Genomic DNA, 20,816 nt, shown 5'->3' on the forward strand with positions numbered 1-20,816 from the left:
TGGTACAGTAACAGAAGCTAGCTTTCCTAAGTCCCCGTCGTCTTCTGCTTCAAAAACTCTCATGTCTCCTGGCAATAAAAAACCATAAGACTTTTAAAGCTCTACCGATTCTTTAGACATATTAACTTACAATTACCAGAAGTCCATCACTAGTCTAGTAATGAACATCTGCTATGAGTATTTTTAGCCGGTAAATGAAGAAAATAAGATTAGTTTCAGGCTATGGTCTTATTTGAAGATATACTGATACATTTTTGAGACGAAACATTAGACATGTAAACAAGTAACCTTTATTTGCCATATCAATTTATTCAACATATCGTCAAAAATATTTTTTTTCTGTAAGAAAAAAATTCAGGTGTTGCTAAAATGCGAAATCAGAATTTTAATGGAACGGAAATATCAAACTGGAAAATAATGTTTCTTATTTTGGACAGCCTGTCAAATTATTGCGAACGAAATGATTAACAACATATATCTGGTTACGTATTTACGAAAATGCCACAAAAAAAAGTGTTCATACGGATTCAGTCAACATTAATATTTATTCCCGTTCCAGTTTTGAAATCCGTTCCGCTTTCCGATTCAATCTTTTAGTAACCCCCAACAATTTATATCAAAATAAGTATATTTCAAATTATTTTTGGCTAAGTATGCTTTTATTGTTGCAGGTTATGTTCAGTTGTTTGTGAAAGTACAGACGGTAGAATAACATTTAAAGCCCTAAAAGAGAAACTTGAAGAAGCTACATCTGGTACATCTACCATATCTGATAAAAAATTGTCACAAATCGTTTTTAGATTATTTCCAAACAGAAAAATAATAAGAGGTAGGTCAGGCGAAGACAGATATCTTATATATGTAGGCCTTTCATGGAAACAACACAGAGATTCGAGCCTGGTAAGTCCATGGAACATTCAGAGTCATCTGAAGTATCAGAGCATGTTATTTGAACAATCTCCAACATCTGTAATTGTTTTCATGATGTCAGATGTCGTATGCAATGGTAACATCGTAATGAAGGAAATAACATTAAACTTCAAAGAACAATTATGGGAACTGAAAATACGCGGTCGGAAAGTTGTCTTGGAAGACCTCGAAATAACTAAAACATTTTATTGCACAAAAAGCAACCTTCATGAGATTTTTGAAATCGTCCATAAAATTAAATTTGCACTGGAATTGAAACAGAACATAAAACACAGGTTCCAATTCATATAATATCGGAGAGAATTGGAGAAAGGGGGGAAGAAAATAAACAAAATTTTAAATTGAGATCAAAAACATGTAAACAAGTGGTTGGCTGGTCATGTACAGGTGATTCATGTAACACATGTATCAAATAAACGCCTTTAAGAATGAGAAAACAGACGTGATAGATCTGAATAAAGTTGATGAGGAGGATTTGAAAAAAAATTTAAAACAAGTATTTCCTTGAGCCTCACAAGAAATGCAAGATTTTCTCCGTAGCCAGCATAATATTTTAAATTCATCAAAGATTACTTGGGACAAGTCGGTTATAAAAACATGTTTAAGTTTGTGGTCTCGCAGTTTAAAATGTTATGAGCAGTTAAGGGACAGTAATATTTTCAAATTGCCCTCTGGTCGCCAATTAAGAAGATATAAAAGCAGTGTAGAGGAGCAGAAAACTGGGATAAACAATGTTGTACTCAGATGGATGCGAAATACCGCCATACAAGTTAATGTACCTCCTTCTGGCTATCATGGCGGCCTGCTCCACGATGAAGCAAAAATTCAACAAGATTTGGTGTTAAATGTGAAGGGAGAAAGATCTGAACTTGTGGGTTGGATCGATACTGGAAGTGAGGCCGAAAACTTGAGGATTGTAAAGGAAATCAAAGTAAGCGGAAAGCTGGCAACAGATGTGTTACAAATAATATTTCTTGGGTACACGGGATTCCGATTTCCGATTGCCCACTACCCAACAGATGGAGTAAAAGCCTTTGAGCTATATATTATAATTTGGGATTTATTTTCTCAATTACAATCGTGGGGGTTTATAGAAGACTTTATAATGCATGACGGGGGACAACAAAACAGAGAGTTTACGAAGCTTCACTTTAGCGGTGAACCCAGAAAGAACCACTTTATGTGCGACAGTTTGGTAAATCCTGACAGGAAGGTTTATCACTGTCAGGATTTCTCACATAACATGAAAAAATTGCGGAATGCAGTTTTGAGTAGTGGAATTAATACTTACAATACAAAATTGTTAAACAAGAAAGGTAATGTAATAGTTTGGGAGCAGTGGTTAAATGCTGCCCGATGGGACGAACAGACGAATTCGCGAAAAATTCATTACAAGCTTAGTAATTCTCATCTTCATCCAGATTCAGCTGAAAAGATGCGCAATCATCTTGCTGAAGAAGTTCTCAACGAGGATATGCTTCAGCTTATGAAGTCATACCAGAACTCATTAATCAATGGGGATGTTTTAAACAGTGCCATTGACTTCAACAGACCAGCAAATTTATAACGGTATTTAGAGATCCTCGTCCAGTGACCAATATACACGACGCAAGATTGAACATTCTAAATAATGTTTTAGATTGGTTCAATAACTGGAGAAATGAAATCAAACAAATGAAAACACCAACGGAACTCGAGAGGATGGTTCCCAGCATTAAATGCTTAGACGATGTTGAAAGCATGATAGTCGTCTTTACAAGAGTGTGCCGAATCCATATAACTGAATTTAAAGGACGTGGGGTATATCGTAGTAGGTTTAATTCTGACCTTGAAGAAAATATTTTCTGCCAACAACGGGGACTGTACAATGGTAATTCCACGAATCCGAATTATCATGTATATTGCAACACAATGAACAGCGTAATATTAGGTCAGACCACTAAGTCAAGAGCCCGAAAATCTAACGCAGGTTTACCTACTACTGATCCGTATTCTTTTCATGTTGATGTACCTCTATCAAAGAAAACGAAAACACTATGCCGAATTTAGACTGTTCCTATAGAATGTATACATGTGCAATCTTGAATTTTGAGTGAAAGACATTACACAGTAGTTATTATAAACGAAAAAATTAGTATGTATCATTTCATTTAAAAGAAATAACGTCCAGTGGCAGGTCAGATGCATATTTTTTATGACAGCATGATCATATGAAAATGAATGATTAATGACACCTGGACCCCCACCCTTTTTCATCCGCCACTGTTCCTTTGTACTATCCCGCTGAGCCGGATTTTTAAATTTCTACTCTAGTTCACGGGTTTGCTCTTATTCTTGAATGCTGCATAGAAACCACAAATACCAATTTTAAAGTCTTCGTCAGTTAAACATGAACCATAGATACTGCAGTTTTCATATGAATGATGATATACTAGTACATGTGTATCAGCTGACAATTTTTAGGGGCAATATTCATTTGGGTTTTGTTTTTTACTGCAAAAGTATGTATACTTTATATACTTATCTCAACTATATGCCTTCCATTTCCAGAGATATAAATTTCAACATCTAAATTCAAAGCAAATAGCTTTAGAAGTTTTGGACCTGGTGGTAAAGTTCTCTTCAACCTTTTTATGAGGTTAAAGGTGTCTTCTGTTATCTGACTTCTAAAAGAATTAAACTTAAACAAATCAATTTTATAAGATATTTCTATTCTGTGCGTTCGTTCGTCCGTCCGTCTGTCCTGCTTCAGGTTAATGTTTTTGATCAAGAAGTTCTTTAATAAGTTGAATTTCAGTTAACCTCAGACTTAGTATTCATGTTCACTATGAGTTACTTAGTTATTGTCTTTATTTGTTTTTGTTGTTGTTATATTATGTCACAAACTGTAAAGTTTATATGGCAATAAAACTTTGAATTTGAATATATGATATATGTCTAATTTTAGAGTTTTGTTTCCTCTTTCACGTGCACTGAACATATAGAAAATGATAGTGCCCGCTGCAGGTAACAGTTTTTAGTCCAGGTAGTTTTTGTTGAAGTTTAAATCAACTTGAAACATAAGTTATATTTATGTAAAGGCCTAGATATTTTCACATATATTACTGTACTTCTCCAGTCTGTTTTGTCATGATCTAATTTTTTTTGTAACTATACAGTAGATCTATATATGATGTAAAATATTTGTCATGATTTGGTTACTAGTAATAAAGAACTGATTTGATATATTTTGGAATATTTAGATAACAATACAGGCGTTAGTCATAAAAAATATTAACACTTAAACTATATTTTGGGAGCTTAATGAAACTAGGTATCGTACAACCAATAGCAGTTACTGACAAATATATTTTACTGTCATTGTTTATACCTTGCACACTGATGCATTGCCGCCATCAAGTCGGGCTCCGACTGTCGATGCATTTCTGTTAACTGCACGTGATGTAAACATCTGATAAATCTGGAAAGGAAACAGTACTGTCCCCATAACTTGGGTTGGCAACAGGTGGCAATTGAAAAAAATCCCCTGACAAAATCAGTTGTAATCCACCAAACGAAGGAATTTGTCTTATTTCAATTAGCACACACTCAATTTGTTCGAACAACTTTGTGCTTAGCATAGAAATCTCATCTATTTTAAGGCAGTCAATTGTTTTAATGTTTTTATTTTTTTGTTGATAAAGATTCGTTACTTTGAAGAAGTGAAACCAGCCCTTCGTTTGAATATCTTCCATCTTTGAGTCCATAAAACTTGTGGACGACACTTGCAGTTTTGATGCTGGTGGGATTTTCCCTTTGAGGACCTGTGCAGCCTTTCCCGTGGTTGCAGTAACTGCAACTACTTTGCCAGATAATTTTAAGTTTTGGGCAATCTCGGAAATTACAAACGATTTTCCAGTGCCAGGAAATCCTGTCACCAAGACATTATGTCCTGCCAATGCCATGTGAAGAGCTTTGTATTGGATTTGATCCATCTCTTTAACTCCCGCAATTTTTACATTATTGAAATCTAAAATACCGGAGACTTCCGAAAAACATTACAATTGTGGTAAAATCCCGAGAGTTCCGAAAATATATTTTCCGGTAGGTGTCGCTTTAGTTCTTTCATTTTTAAATGTAGGGCCTCGATTCGTTCTATTTCAGAAATGTGAAGTTAATTTTAGGGATAACAATAGTTATTCAAATTTAAATATTTTATTGGACAAAGCACATATGATACAATGCGTATTAACCCTGTCTGCGCTCATTGCCTATGTAAAATTTAAAATTGTTTATAATCCAGGTACTTTGGATAACTATTGTATGCACATTGAACGACAAATTTATGTGACGTATATAATTTTTCTGACGTCAGACACTCAAATCAATCCATGTGTTCGTAGATAGTAGATGTTGTTGTGTCCTGTTAAATTGTTATACGATGATGACTGATGTTCCCATATTTTGACTATTTTATTGATTGTGACTGTTTATTTAACGCATCATGTAAATGTAACGGAATTTGATGAGACTGTTATTAAAGTGAGAGGGTTAGCGCTATAGAACCAGGTTTAATCCACCATTTTCTACGTTTGAAAATGCCTGTATCAAGTCAGGAATATGACAGTTCTTGTCCATTCGTTTTTGATGCGTTTTGTTTTTTGATTTTGCCATGTGATTATGGACTTTCCAATTTGATTTTCCTCTGAGTTCAGTATTTTTGTGATTTTACTTTTTCCAAGATATAAACACATTAAACATGACAATTTATGCAAATACAACATAAAGAAAACATTTGACGTACCAATTATATATATAATATCACAGTATTACATAGTATTATACTTATGGTAGACCAACTGACATTAGATTATTATTACGAGCTTCAAAAGCTTGACTTAAAAATAACTACATATTTGTCTGGTGTTAACTAGATTTACTGGGTTAAGTAAATAGATCCTTGATTTGATATCATCATCATTATTAAGGTTTTTGAAAATATCAAACTTCTCTCGAAGGTCTTTATATAGAGGACAATGTAAAAGAACTTCATCTTCCACTTTATCTTTACAAAGTTTGCAGTATCTTTTACTTGCTAAAATTTTTGGTTTGCTATACCTCCCAGTTTCAATTGCAAGTGAATGTGCACTTATTCTAATTTTTGTAAGCAGTGACCTATCATATTTTTTAATATCAAATCTTAAGTAAGCTTTCGAGCACATTTTACTATAAAATCTTAGTTTACCTGTGTTATTAGATTTAATATTCTCAAATTGACCCAAAATCTTGCATTTATAAAAGTTTTTCAGTGAGTCCTCAAACATATTATGTGATATTTGAAGTGAATCAAAGTTGATTAAATTTTTTAGTTTATGTAATGACTGTACCCAGAAAGCGCCCTTTTTTGTATACATTTTTTTATCTTCAACGAATGCAGATTTTAATAGATCAAATTTTTGGGTTGTTTCCAACTTCAATGTCAGTTAATCTAGCATAGTATTTAAACATTAGTTTATATGATATAAAACACACTGGATATATCTCAAGTTCTGTACGTAAAGCTAAATTTGAAGCCTTACCATGAACACCAAGAACATTTTTCATAATCGTAATCTGAACCTTTTCAAACGGTAGTTTATCAGCAGTGTCAAGATTTATATTAAAATCTGAGATCCAAATTTCAGATCCATTTGCATAATTGGTGAAATTAATGAGTTGAAAAGTCTTACCCATTTTTCCACTGCAAAACGATGAGAATATGGTAATTTTGATTTCAAGGCGAAATATGCCTTACGTGCTTTATCAGCAAGATTTTCAGCTGCTATATTAAGTTTACCTCTATTGTTGAAGACTATACCTGTGATGGATTGGGTCAAAAATACATTAAGAAAAATGGATCAGAATTGACAAAAAATCATCGCACTGATGTAGAGGATTCGTCGGGTGGCGTATTTATGAAGAAAAAGATAGCGACTTGTGTCCAGTTGCTTCTTACACTTATTATTTAGGGAAACTGAACCATAAATGTGATGTACTTTTTCAGCGTCTGCGACCAAATTACCATACAGCAGATGAGACATGGTTTGAGAACAAACCACTTGGAAAAAACAATTTAGGTGCATTAATGGCAAGAATCTCAAATTGTGCTGGTTTATCAAAAGTATATATCAATCACTCCATCCAATCAACATCTATAACAACTCTGAGTGAAAGTGGTTTTGAGGACAGAAAAATTAAAACTGTATCTATTAAAGCACAAGTCACTACAATGTATTGAAAGTTATTCAAGGTACTCTTCACTTCCACAAAAGAAAAAGATTTCAAAAGTTCTTGCGTCATCATTATACAATACTACAGCAGAGATACATGTACCGTCTACTGAGAATAATGCAATCAGCAGTGTCAATAACATTAATCATTCGACAGGAAATGCTGTTGCCATTAGAGCACCAACAACTGTTGCAGCAGTACCACACAGTGTTCAAAACCCTAATGCATCTAGTACATGTATGCAACTAGATGAATTGATTTTCTCGATGACAGTTTTATCAGTGAGTCTGCAGACTTTGATCAAGTACTGAACGAAATTAGTTCGTCTCAAAACAATGTGCAAAACAATTACTCAAGAAAAGAGTTCATGAGCAACATAAATGATCATAGCATTAATATTCAAAATGTGTCTGGAGGAGTCTTTATTTTCTATGTTTCAAAAGACTGAATTTATACATGTACTATGTGGATTTTTTCCAGTTGAACATTTTCCTGTTTTCATTTTATATTGCAGTTGTTGTTGAATTGTTAACCATACAATGTTTTTGTTACTTATAAAGTTATAGAAAATTTCATTTTGTATTTCATGAGACATGGTTTGAGACATTATCGTGATATATGGACAGCCCGTAGGACAGTGGTATTGACTGCGACAGCGATAATGACCTCGCCTTCGGCTCAGTCATTATCACTATCTTAGTCAATACCACTGTCCTGTGGGCAGTCCATATATCACGATAATGACCAGTTTTTCAAGAACTATTATATAAATAGTTTGGTCGAATGCATGTGTACTACTAATGTCTAATCTACCCAACAATTGAATGTAGTCTGTTTAGTGGTGCCGTAATAGTGGTTGTACTATCAATATTAATATTGTCATTGGAAGAAATGAGGAAAGAAAACATGTACCCGCACAGTTTCAAGAGAAATTGTTTCATCTCAAGAATAACTGCATACAAAAAATAGAGTAGTTTAAGTATTCCAGGTGGGAAAACATGAACGCATTCTTACGTTACAAATGTTCATCAATTTAAATTTTTATGTATTATGTTCTATTACTGGTAGTTAAAAATTAAAGATATTATAACGTGGTTGTTTCTGTATTGATCCTGTTTTGGTCCTTGGCCAATAACAAGTCCAATACAGAAATAAGACTTGATCCAGTGACGTAAAAAGTCATAAGATTCAAGTAATATTGTTCTGTGAACATTCTGATCATACGTTTTCTATAATTATTAATGTCATTAATAGCAAAAAACATCCGTTAACAATGAGTAGTGCTCATCTGCTTTTTTTTTTAAATCGAGATGTAAAATCTTGTAACATATTGTTTGTTATTTTTAAATCATAATAAAGACGTGAGAATAACTTCATGTATAAAGAAAATATACAGCAAAAGTTTGCCTTTTTTCAGAATTTTTAAAACAATGATAATTATATTCAATTCAAAGTTTTATTGCAACTTATAGTTTACAGTTTGTGACATATAACAAAAACAAATGAAGACAATAACTAAGTAGCTCAATTTATATATACAGATTCAAGTAAATATTAAAGGGTCCTCAGTTGAAGTTCCATTGATTTTTCAATGAAGAATCCTAGTTTATTCATGGATTTTTAGATTTATGAGTTTGACTGTCCCTTTGGTATCTTTCGTCCCTCTTTAATTACCACTGGGTCAATGTCTCTGCTGGTGGACATTTTGTCCCCGAGGACATCATCCGCCCAGTAGCAAAACTACAATTGCATGAACTTACGAAAAACTAACAGAAAACTGGCGTCGCCCAGTATAAAAAGGTCAGAAAGAGACGTCACTAGGACACGGTGTCGTCTGATACGGCAGGTGTCTCTTCATCACCACACATGACAAATATCTCAAACACGACTCATTCAGATCATCGTCCTAGTGACAATAGCAATTTTACACATATACAGCCATGTTTAGTTCTCCTTAAAGACATTTTTGGTTTTGATGACACAGTACAACACTGTCGCATTTCAAAATGTGAGACCAAAGGCTTCAAAACTTGTGCTATTTTAATTACAGATACTGAATTCACTAGCAATTTGACCAAGAAGTCATATTTTACCAGAAGTTTCGATGATCTGAATTGTAAATCAATAAATGTCGTCTTTGGATTAGAGTGCAACCTTTGCGGATTGGTATACGTCGGTGAAACGAAAGGAAGGATAAACAAACGTATGTGCGGTCATAGATCAGACATTAACTTCAATGCTAACGAAATTCCATACCGGCATTTCAATCAGCCCGATCATTCCATCGTTTCTATGACAGTTCGCATTATCGAAAAGATATACCATAGCTCTAACAATCCTAGTCTTTCAACGACTTTCCGTAGACAAAAAGAAGACTACTGGATAAGACAACTGGGAACTGCAACACCGTATGGCTGCAATGACAAAATTGATGGTATAGGTATTCTAGCTAGTTTTTCGTGTAACTCGGTGAATGTGATGAATATTTTCAACTCGACTCCTCGACGTAGACGCAGTCATGGTCATCGTCATTATACATCACCCTCTCTGCATGATGTCTCTGTTAGTGACTTGCTGCCATTCATACAAAAACCGTTAGGTATTTATCACATTCGCACGAAACGTTGTTCATTACCCCTTTCAAAACTTCATTCTCTGTTCAATTTATGTTTGGAATCCACTGTTGCAAACCCTCATTCAAACCAACACAAACACCAAGCTATAATGTCGGATATTACAAGTCACAGACTTTTCAAGCCAGTTCGCATTGGAAAAGATGAAAAAGAGAAAATATCTTTTCTAAATCTTTCCTTTGCCAACAAAGGTCTCGATTGCGTCAACCTAGGCAATATCCTTCATCATAAATTAGTTCATTCGAAAATACCTCCTTATTTCAAAGACCAGTCTGTTTCAATAATTTCTTATACCTATACCAAACCTATTGCAACTAAAATTTTCAATTAAAAAACGCGTTTTGCAGGATCTCGATATTGACGACTTCAAGTCTAAATCTCCTGATTGCACTTGTGCTAGTTCCCAATTCACATATAATCCTGCTGGCCACGTTAATAACACTCTTCTACGAAATGTGTTATCGAAAGGTCCGAAATATCGTGAGCCTAAATCCATCAATTGGAAATACAACTTTAAAATTTTGATGGATTCAGTCGAGGATTATGCCAGGCAATGGGCTAAGTGCCAGAAGGAAGACGTAGACACTCTATCCGAATGGATTAAGGCAGTGAGGTCGTTAATACAAATCAGAATTAAGAACCTGAATGGGTCCATTAATGCCCATGCTACGTCAATCTTCAAAGACCCAAATGTTGCTAAACACCTATCCGACCTCCATGCTAAATATGTTGTTGTCCCCGCAGACAAAGCCCTAAATAACATCGTTTTTGTCTGTAAAATTTAATACATTAATTGCTTGATATAGGTATAGACAATTCACTTGGAAACTCAACATATACCCTCACGACACTTACCAAAGAGGAAACCCTGGATAATCATAGGTCTGTTCTTTGTTCCTTTCGTATTTCAACCAAAGATGAAAAACTGGATCTTCCATCACTGTATTGGATACCTAAACTACATAAGTGTCCTTACAAACAACGGTATATTGCTGGGTCTTCCAGGTGCTCCACGAAACCCCTTTCTAAATTATTTACATCTATTTTATCAGCAATCAAAGACGGGCTTCAAAGTTATTGTGAAACTGCCTATTCTAGAGGTGGCGTGAATCAGATATGGATACTTAAAAATTCCAAAGATCTTTTAGAGTACATACAATCTAACTCTCTTTCATCTTGTAGTAGTAATTAAAACAGTTGACTTTCTACTCTTTACACAAGTATTCCACATTCCAAACTAAAAGACAAATTAAAAGAGTTGGTAAAACTTTGCTTCATAAATAAGAATGGCCAACGTAGATACAAGTATCTTGTCTTAGGGAGGGATACATCCTTCTTTGTAAAGAATCACTCTGATTCAAAAATAAATTCTCTGAAACTGATATTATCAAGATGCTTGATTTCTTGATTGACAACATATATATTTGTTACGTTTGGAGGACGTGTTTTTCAACAAACTGTGCCCCTCTACTTGCTGACTTGTTTCTTTATTATTATGAGGCTGACTTCATGCAGGAACTTCTTAGGAAGAAAGATAAGAAGTTAGCCATATCCTTTAACTTTACTTTCCGCTATATAGATGACGTTCTTTCACAAAACAATTCAAAATTTGGTGACTGTGGAACGCATTTATCCCATCGAATTGGAGATAAAGGATACTACAGATACAGTTAAGTCGGCTTCATATCTTGACTTACATCTAGAAATTGACAATGAGGGTCGGTTGAAGACAAAACTTTACGACAAAAGAGATGAGTTCAGCTTTCCAATTGTGAACTTTCCATTTCTAAGTAGCAACATTCCAGCAGCACCTGCATACGGGGTATATATCTCCCAATTGATACGATATTCCCGTGCCTGCATTTCTTATTATGATTTTCTTGATAGATGGTTATTGCTCACAAGGAAGCTATTAAACCAAGAGTTCCAAATGATGAAGTTGAAATCATCCCTTCGTAAATTTTACGGACGCCATCACGAGTTGGTTGACCGTTATTGAATAACAGTTTCACAAATGATATCGGATATGTTCCTTACGTCGTAACTACAATCCCCTTCCCTTTCATGAATTTGACCTACCGAATTAGACTATTTACCGGATTTGTAATCACATAAGCAACACGACGGGTACCGCATGTTGAGAAGGATCTGCTTACCCTACCGGAGCACCTGAGATCAGCCCTAGTTTTTAGTGGGGTTCGTGTTGTTTATTCTTTAGTTTTCTATGTTGTGTCATGTGTACTATTGTTTTTCTGTTGTCTTTTTCATTTTCAGCCATGACGTTGTCAGTTTGTTTTAGATTTATGAGTTTGACTGTCCCTTTGGTATATTTCGTCCCTCTTTTATTCACTTGTGTTTGTGTATACAGATTCAAGTAAATATTAAAGGGTCCCCTGTCCTCAGTTTCAACGACTTTTCAATAAAGAATTCTAGTTTGTGTTGATGGGTTAAGTGTATATAACTTTGTCATTATCCGTAAGATTAGCAAATGAATTATCTGTTATGATAATTCTAACATTAGAATTATGAAAAAAAATATTAAAAAATGTTTCTCATAATCTAGTACTTTGCATTTTTGCTAACTGTCTCTTCGCGAGGAATATTAAAATGCCTTCCATTTTTCAATGAATAATGAATGATCACTGATTCTTAGTTTTGTAATTAATTTTCTTAATTCAAAATTTGAGTTAAAGAGGTAAGGTTTTATCAATAGATTTGTATCAAGTCCTTTATAAAAGTTTTGTTTACTGTCATCATCAATAGAACTCCACTTGTCGATCAAAAGGTTGTTGTAATATGAGTTTATTTGGGGTTTGATATAGTTGTAGTTGATAGGATTGTCCTCGGTTTTAGTTTGTAACTCGGATATGGCGGTGACCCATCGATTCCGGCATTTTGACTTTATTTTCATTTTCAAATGGACTTCAGGTTACGTTATGAGGTTTCGCGACATGGCTAAGGGCAGCTTTATCCGGGGGTGATGATACCCAGTGTAAAATTACCCCCTATTATACTATACGGAAAAAAATCACCAAGACTCGTGTCTCTAAATGTTGCATTAACCATTAAATATCTTCATGCAATGAACATGAATTTTTATAGGCAATACCTTTATCTATAAATCTTTACCAGATATATTCGTCAGAATCTATCCAAAATGCAGTTAAACAGGAAGTGAGCTACCGCAAAGTCTGTAAAACATGCTGCAACAAAAATGGCCATCTACTAGTGAATGGTAAAATGAAGTCCGCAATCAAACAAGGAATGAAACCAGTCATTCGTTTGGATATTGAAAATTCTGTTTCAACCAAAGTCCTTCTAGCTGACGACAGAAAGGATTTGGTTGTAAAGAAAACAGGTGCTCATCAAAGTTTCACTGCTTTGCACATCATGAGGGTTTTAAAAAAACTTGAAATCTACGATACCCGGAAATAACAGGTAGTGATGATTTAAAGGTCATCATTCAGAAATCCATAAAAATTTAGAGAAACTTAGTACTACAAGGTCAAGCATGATGAACAAGGTTGTATCAAAAAATTTCAGTGACTTGTGCAAGAAGTTTAACATCAGACGTTATCTGGAATTAAAATGAGACGGAGAAAATCTTTGAACATTCCCAAACTAATGTACTAGTCAGTCTTGTTTCTCTAAATAATAATGAAAAGATAATGGCTCCTCCATGTGTCGTCAAATAAAGGCAACAATAGTATACCGCTGTTCAAGACTCGTAAAGCTATGGTCAAAAAACAAAATTGGGGAAACAAACTAAAACTGAGGGAAACGCATTAAATATAAGAGGAGAACAACGACACAACATTAAAATGTACAACACACACAGAAACGGAATAAGCATTAGACAACTTCCGATGAGAATAACAAATAAAACATCAAAACCAAATACATGAATTTGGAATAGAAAAGTACCGTGACACCTCTTTTAGTAATTTGAATTCACATTCAATTATAAGAGAAAACAAACGACACAATGGAAACGCAACGTTAAAATGTTACACACACAGAAACGAACTATGATATAACAATGGCCATTTTCCCGACTTGGTACAGGACATTTTTAAAGATAAAAATGGTGGGTTGGACCTTGTTTTGTGGCATGTCAAACCTCGCACTTTAATGGAAATGTTAAATATAACATTGAAATGACAACATAATATTACAGGACTTCAATACAATTAAATAGGAGAAAGTATTAGACAAAGAAACACATGATTAATAGATAACAAAAGGCATCAGGTTTAAAATTCAATACGCCAAAAACGCGCCTCGTCCACAAAAGACTCACTACTGACGCCCAGATATAAAAGCTCGAAAAAAAAAGTCATTACAATTAAATTTGTGAAATCGGTTTCACCATTAATGCCCCCAAAGGTACGGTATGCAGGCGCTGATCCAGAGGGGGGGGGGGGGGTCCGGGGGTTGGAACCCCCTTTTTTTTGGACGATCAATGCATTTGAATGGGGACATGTAATTGGAACCCCCCTGGGTATGGACATAAAATGACAAGATTAGTTGATATTTTGGGAGAAATATGGTTCAGGTGGATACTCCTGAAACAATGTGGTCTAAAACGTTCTCAATTACTAATATGAATTCCTATGGTGCTCATGAAACCATTGGCTGATTGGAAGAGGCAATGAAAGAAAACATATTTGTTCTTGCCCTCGCACCAGTTAATATCTCCGTCGTTTAAATACAAATGTGTTTAGTCCTTTTTCTTGCGCTTATCACCAAATATGTTCCAATTTCATAGCAGAACACCCAGATCATATTTTTAATAAGGTGGCATAGCATAAATGTTTCTGCCAGCCATTTAAAAAGAGATGAGTTGAGCACTGAAAAGTAAGTACTGATTCGGAAGGGGAAAAGAATCACATTGGAGAATAAAATTGCAAAACGTAGTACTTTCCACTATAAATGCAAAAAAAAGTAATGAATCGAAAAGGTAAGTACTTTACAGATATGATTATTAAAATGAGCCTTACTGAATTCACTTAAGTACAACATAGAATGGTTATGTTAAAGCCGTATGTACTGGTTTACAAGACCGTGAAATAGTACAAGAAGAGAGTGAAGAAATCCTTAGCGGTGCACTTGTTGTTTTTTCATTCGATATTTACATACCGAAAAATGCGTCTAGCGTATTAAATTATAATCCTGGAACCTTTGATAACTATTATCGAACCTTTGAAAATTTAGAAAATACTGATTTTTAAAGTTTTGAGGATCTACTGATATTTACATACAACAGTGAGTGTTTTAGATTTTTCATCAATAACTTGAACCATTCAATCATCCGGAGGAAAAATACATGACCCTCAACTTATAAATTTTTAAATGAATTTGAAGAATGCTCATACTTATCGAACAAAAAAATGTGTAAAATAACAAAGATGTTATGATTTTGTTTTGATGGGACTTTTGTATCATCATACTTGTGTATACCGATATCAAATAGTGTCTCTTCAATTGTTTATAATTAAATAAATTGGTCAGAGAGATCGGCGCTCTGGTATTAAATTTATTTAAACCTTCATTGAAAACTACCAGATGTAAGTAAATTAAAACTGCTTGTCAATGAGCAAAGTTCGGTGTCTTTTCTGGACAAATTGCATGCCCACTGATAACTGTTGGATGAACTTTAATCTTAACTTTTATTCTAAGAAAAAAAATTAAGCTTTTATTATCTAACAGCAAGGGTGTAAAATAACAAAAATGTTATGATTTGGTCTATAATGAACTTCTTTATCATCATAAATGTGTGAATCGATATCAAATGGTGTCTCTTTCATTGTTTATAATTAAATAAATTGATCAGAGAGATCGCCGCTCTGGTATTTAATTTATTTAAACCTTCATTGAAAAAACTACCTGAACAAAAGTTCGGTGTCTTTTCTGGACAAATTGCATAATAACTTTTGGATGAACTTTAATCTTAAATTTTATGATAAGAAAAATGTTAAGCTTTTAATATCTAACAGCAAGGGTGTAAAATAAGAGATGCTATAAATTGGTCTATAAAGAACTTCTTTATCATCATACATGTGTGAATGGATATCAAATGGCGTCTCTTTCATTTCTTATAATTAAAAAAAATGATCAGACAGATCGCTGCTTTCAGTGGGAAAGCCACGGATCGATTCTGCGCCTCCTTCCATATGACGTAAAGGCCAGAAAATCAAGGGCGACAATCCCGATTTTTCATAGAGGGCGACAGTATCGCGCCATCGCGGCAATTTGTTTACATCGTGTACGTGTGATTTTTCGAGAAATTTATTAAAGACAATTAAACTTGTGTCATTTCATCATCAATTAGTTTTATAGGTAAGTTTTACAGGTGACCATGCTATTTTTTCTTCTTAGAAGATTTTATTTTACAAGAAACGAACATCTGAACGTGGCAAGTGACGTTGTTAATTTGGGAGATAAAAATATGGCGGGTGTTTTCCACTTCTGAAAATAACTGACACATTTGCATCCTATTGGCTATTTAAATATAAAATGACCAAAAATAGTATCTATGATGATAGGAGTCCCTACATATTTGCATAAATATCCATCACTCCGTGTCAAATTGTAACTGAGGCTGCGAAAAGGAAGCACACAAATCGACGCCATTTTTCAACAGATAAAGGTTTCTGAGCTCACGAAATCCTAGTATTACTTTTAAAGGTTAGTAGAAAGATATTAATACTATCCATAACATAATTTATTGATCTGATTGGGTTATGGCTACATGTTTGCCTCTTTTCGATTCTTAAATCCAGTAAATTTCCGTAGACCACATGTAAATAAACGCCCCTTTTCCAGCGTGAGACTTCAATTTGAATAAAACTTCAATTTTGGCAGGTCAATGTTAGCATTTAAATTTTAATTAAAGTTTAATTTAAATCTCGCCCATAAATCTGTTATACATACGCGTCTGGCGTATAAAATTATAATCCTGGTACTTTTGATAACTATTTACAGTTATGTAATGCATATGTGCTGATTTGTTTGATTGTCTCGAATAGTAAAAAGGTTAATATTTTTATTTTTGAACCCAAAAAGTGTGACAAAAAACACAAAAAACGAACAAAATAAAAATATAGGAAAAAAATAACTATCCCCAGGATAAAGGGGGGTTCCAACTATATGTCCCCATTCAAATGCATTGATATAATGAATAGTTAGTCACAGTGTACATCAGGTTGCTTGATAAGCATGATAAGGACAGACATTTATAAACATGTGTGAGTGTTTAGGCAGGCAATATTTGTTGATTGGTACATGTACTTTTTAAAATTGACAAGTTGAAACATTTCAGATTTATAATAATTTACAGAATCAAAGAATGACTGTAACCATTACCCTAAACATTGGCTTAAAACAAAGACTAGCTGAGTGCTTAGACTTTGCACTTTTGCATGCTTATTCAGACAACAACTTTTGACTAACTGATTTTTTTTTTGTTGAAAAAAGGGGGGTAGGTCTACTTCCAGACAATGGAAGTTATTTATATGGACAAATTCGTTCATAGATTAAACAAGTTTTAATGTACTACATAAATCTCGCCCATAAATCCGTTATACATCAGCAGCATAATTAAATAACTACAGAAAATGTGATACGAGGAGTTTGAGCAACTTGTAAACATCAACAAATGACGTTGTAAAGCCTTCAATCACTCAACATTTTAAGTAAAATATATTTAAAATCCTGAAAACATCATCACCCTTCGTTGTCTCAATCAATTTTGTGCTTAAAATCTGTAAAATATGGCATAATTTGCTTGATTTTGCACCGAAATAACTCCCAAAACGTCTGAAAAATATTGAATTTTGACCTCCGGTTGAAGTATTTATTATGTAAACAAGACTCAGAATGACGGGGAATCCTGTACATAGTCATGTGCCATTATGTTTCTAGGTCACATTTATTTATATCTCGACCAATGAAAAGCTTTAGGATGCATTTGTGTCAGTTGTTTGTAGTCGTGGGGATTACCCGCGTTTTTTTGGAAATCAATGAAGGTAGTCTTTTGGTTTATCATATTTCAGTAACGGAGCACTTATTTGAATATCGAATTTGGCAGTCGTGTGGCAAAATCTATTCTAATGAAAAATGAAAAATTAAACTCAAATACTGATGGATGATAAGTTGTTTTAATAGATTTATTGTCTGCAGCACAGGCTACGTTTTTGTTTACACGCTGGTTACAGCGCCACCTCAATTTTTTTAGATTATGTCCCCTTTCCCGCGGGACTACCGGAAGTAGTTCTTAAATGTCACTGGCTTTGCCACTGTTTGGTATTTAATTTATTGAACAAAGCAAGCTACCAGATGTAAGTAAAACTACTTTAAGTCAGCAAAGTTCGATGTTTCTTCTAGACAAATTGCATGCCCACTTATAACCTTTGAATGAACTTGTGTCTTTAATTTTATATGTTTAAAAAATGCTTCAGATTTATCTATTAATTTTATACTAAAAAAAAGGTTAAGATTTATCTATTAGTTTTATATTTAAAAAGAGGTTCAGATTTATCTAACAGCAAGGGTGTAAAATTAAAATAACAGAGATGTTATAATTAATTTATTTCTTTTATCATGATTAATATACTATCGATATCTAGCGGGTTCTGTTTCCTTGAGGTTTTTTTTTTAAAACAAAGATACAGAGAGGTCATTGCACTTGAGTTTTATTAATTCAATAAAAAAAAAGGTCAAAGCAAAGTGCTGGTTTTTTGTTAGGTTGGTGTCTTACTAAGATATATTCTTTATCTTCATATAAATAGACCATTAAAAATTACTATCTTTGAAAAAGACATTCGTTATACCATTATTGTTCTTCCTATGTGTGTAAATAGTATTTGAATTGAGGAAAACGTCAATACTGGAAGAAAGTATGTTTATTCACAGGCATAAGATTTATCGGAATAAATAAGAATACTGCATTCTGATCGTTGGTTTTACTATTGTATTTTTATTGCATCTATAATTAGTCGCAACCATTTTGTATTGATACCTCTGCTGGTGGACTATAAGTCCCCGAGGGTATCATGATCATCAGCTCATAATTAAACAAACCTTTCTAAAATTGTCCGTTTATAAATTTATAAATTATTGAGAAACTAAGGTTTCAACTCCCTCAGGCAAAGTTGACTTTAGATAAATATGGCTATTAATTTTATGTATTTTTACATGAAGCTCTTAAACGGTTACGGTACTTATACATCCTCGGATTCCAAATGTTTGGTTTTGCGCGTTCCTGATAAAGGTAAATCCAGCAAAGCGCTTCGGACGCAGTAAATTATTTAACATGTTGTTTTCAAATTTTCACTTAACTCTGTAAAATAAATTTACTGTCCCTCGGTATCTTTCGTCCCTCTTTTGAAAGGGGAATACTGGTGTAAAATTTAAAAGTGTTTGTACTATTGCAAGAAACTTTGAACTATTGTTTTGATATTTCAGTTTTCTCTTTTGATTTTCACCGACACTAAAGAAGTTAGTTTCACGATAACAATGAAGACTAAATGGGACATTACAAGATCAAAACGGTTGAAAATGAAATAAAAGATAGTATCGTTTACAACTTTGCGTTTATTGTTCCATAGGTTACGGTTTTTTTAAAAGCCACACCGAAATTTGTTTGCCGTTCTGTTTTTCTGCAACTCTGAATTCGATGCACACTTAATATGAAATTATAAATTTTGTTATACCTCAGTCATCATTTTCTTTATAAAATAGTGTAAATATACACCATATGCCATACAGCATACATGTTTTTTAGCAGTTTACATCATTCAAGGTCTGTATTCAATTTTTATTTAGTAAAATGGTATTTTTTTCAAATAAAATTGCAGTACAACATTTCGATGCGTACATTTTGTTGATGTGGTAGAAGTACAATTTCATTTTTTTGTGTTCCAAAATAAAAGTAGTGTATATGATGTACACATTATGCTTAGTTTTGCTCTATTGGTGTTACGAACAGACATTCTATATAAATTCTGGCCATATTAGGCCGTGCTGAAACGGAAGTTACGTACAGCCGCTTCATCCCAGTGCTGTTTGTCTTTTTTAGCAATAGCGTTGTAGATTTAATTTCGATCTACGAGTTTGAATACCCATCTGGTATCTTTCGCCCCTGTTTTACCCCCAACTTTTTCAAATCTCTGGGATTTGTTCTAATATATGTATGTCACCGAACTGGTCACCTTTGTCTGAACCGTCTGTCGTTTTGCTTGTATGCTATACTTTGAAGTACGCCATGCGTTTGACAAGGATTTAACAACAACGGTGTAGATTAACATGCAGAGAGAGGTAATTTGAGATATAATGAATTCTTTTGTGTATGAAATAATTCATCTTATATGTGGAGTCTTTTTTCTTTATTTTTTTGCCAAAAGTACATGTAAATATGATTTGTTTAAAAGAAACCCTATGTGTAATCGTCTAAGTTCAAATTCATGTAAATCATACATTTATGGTATATATGTAACATCAGGAGGAAGAGTGGCTGTGTATATTCACACCAGTATATTGTGATAATCAAGCACGTGGCTCTTCGGTGTTATGTAAATTAATATAATACGAGACTTTGTCGTTCTGGTTTTATAGCTCTTCAATTGTTTTTAGCTCCATGTCTATCACATATCCGGTCATGAGCGTTCCTGATGAAGGTAAATCCAAACAAATGCTTCGAAATGTAGATATATGATGTTTTTACTAGTAAACAAACTATATAACTAACATTACGTTTTTAGTAATAAAGAGAATTACTTTTTCATAAGACAGCTGTATATCAACAATTCGTCTCTCTAGTTTCCTGGATAATTTGATTAAAACCAAAATAGTAAAGGAAATTATCTTTCAAACACTAAAATAGATATTTACAAAAATATAGATGTATCACTTACGATTGCATATATTTTTAGAATACATTTAATTTTGCGAATTTCTTGTGCTGAATTCAATAACACTATGGCTATCTCATACCTTTTAATCATT

General features: G+C 33.7%; 1 pseudogene; it reads left to right on the forward strand.

Moving 5' to 3' along the window:
* The first annotated feature begins 984 nt into the window (after positions 1–984).
* Positions 985–2,979, forward strand: LOC134687188 (uncharacterized; annotated as a pseudogene).
* The last annotated feature ends 17,837 nt before the right edge of the window (positions 2,980–20,816 follow it).

The sequence above is a fragment of the Mytilus trossulus genome, chromosome 1 (assembly GCF_036588685.1).
Source record: "Mytilus trossulus isolate FHL-02 chromosome 1, PNRI_Mtr1.1.1.hap1, whole genome shotgun sequence".
NCBI classification, from domain to species: Eukaryota; Metazoa; Mollusca; class Bivalvia; order Mytilida; family Mytilidae; genus Mytilus; species Mytilus trossulus.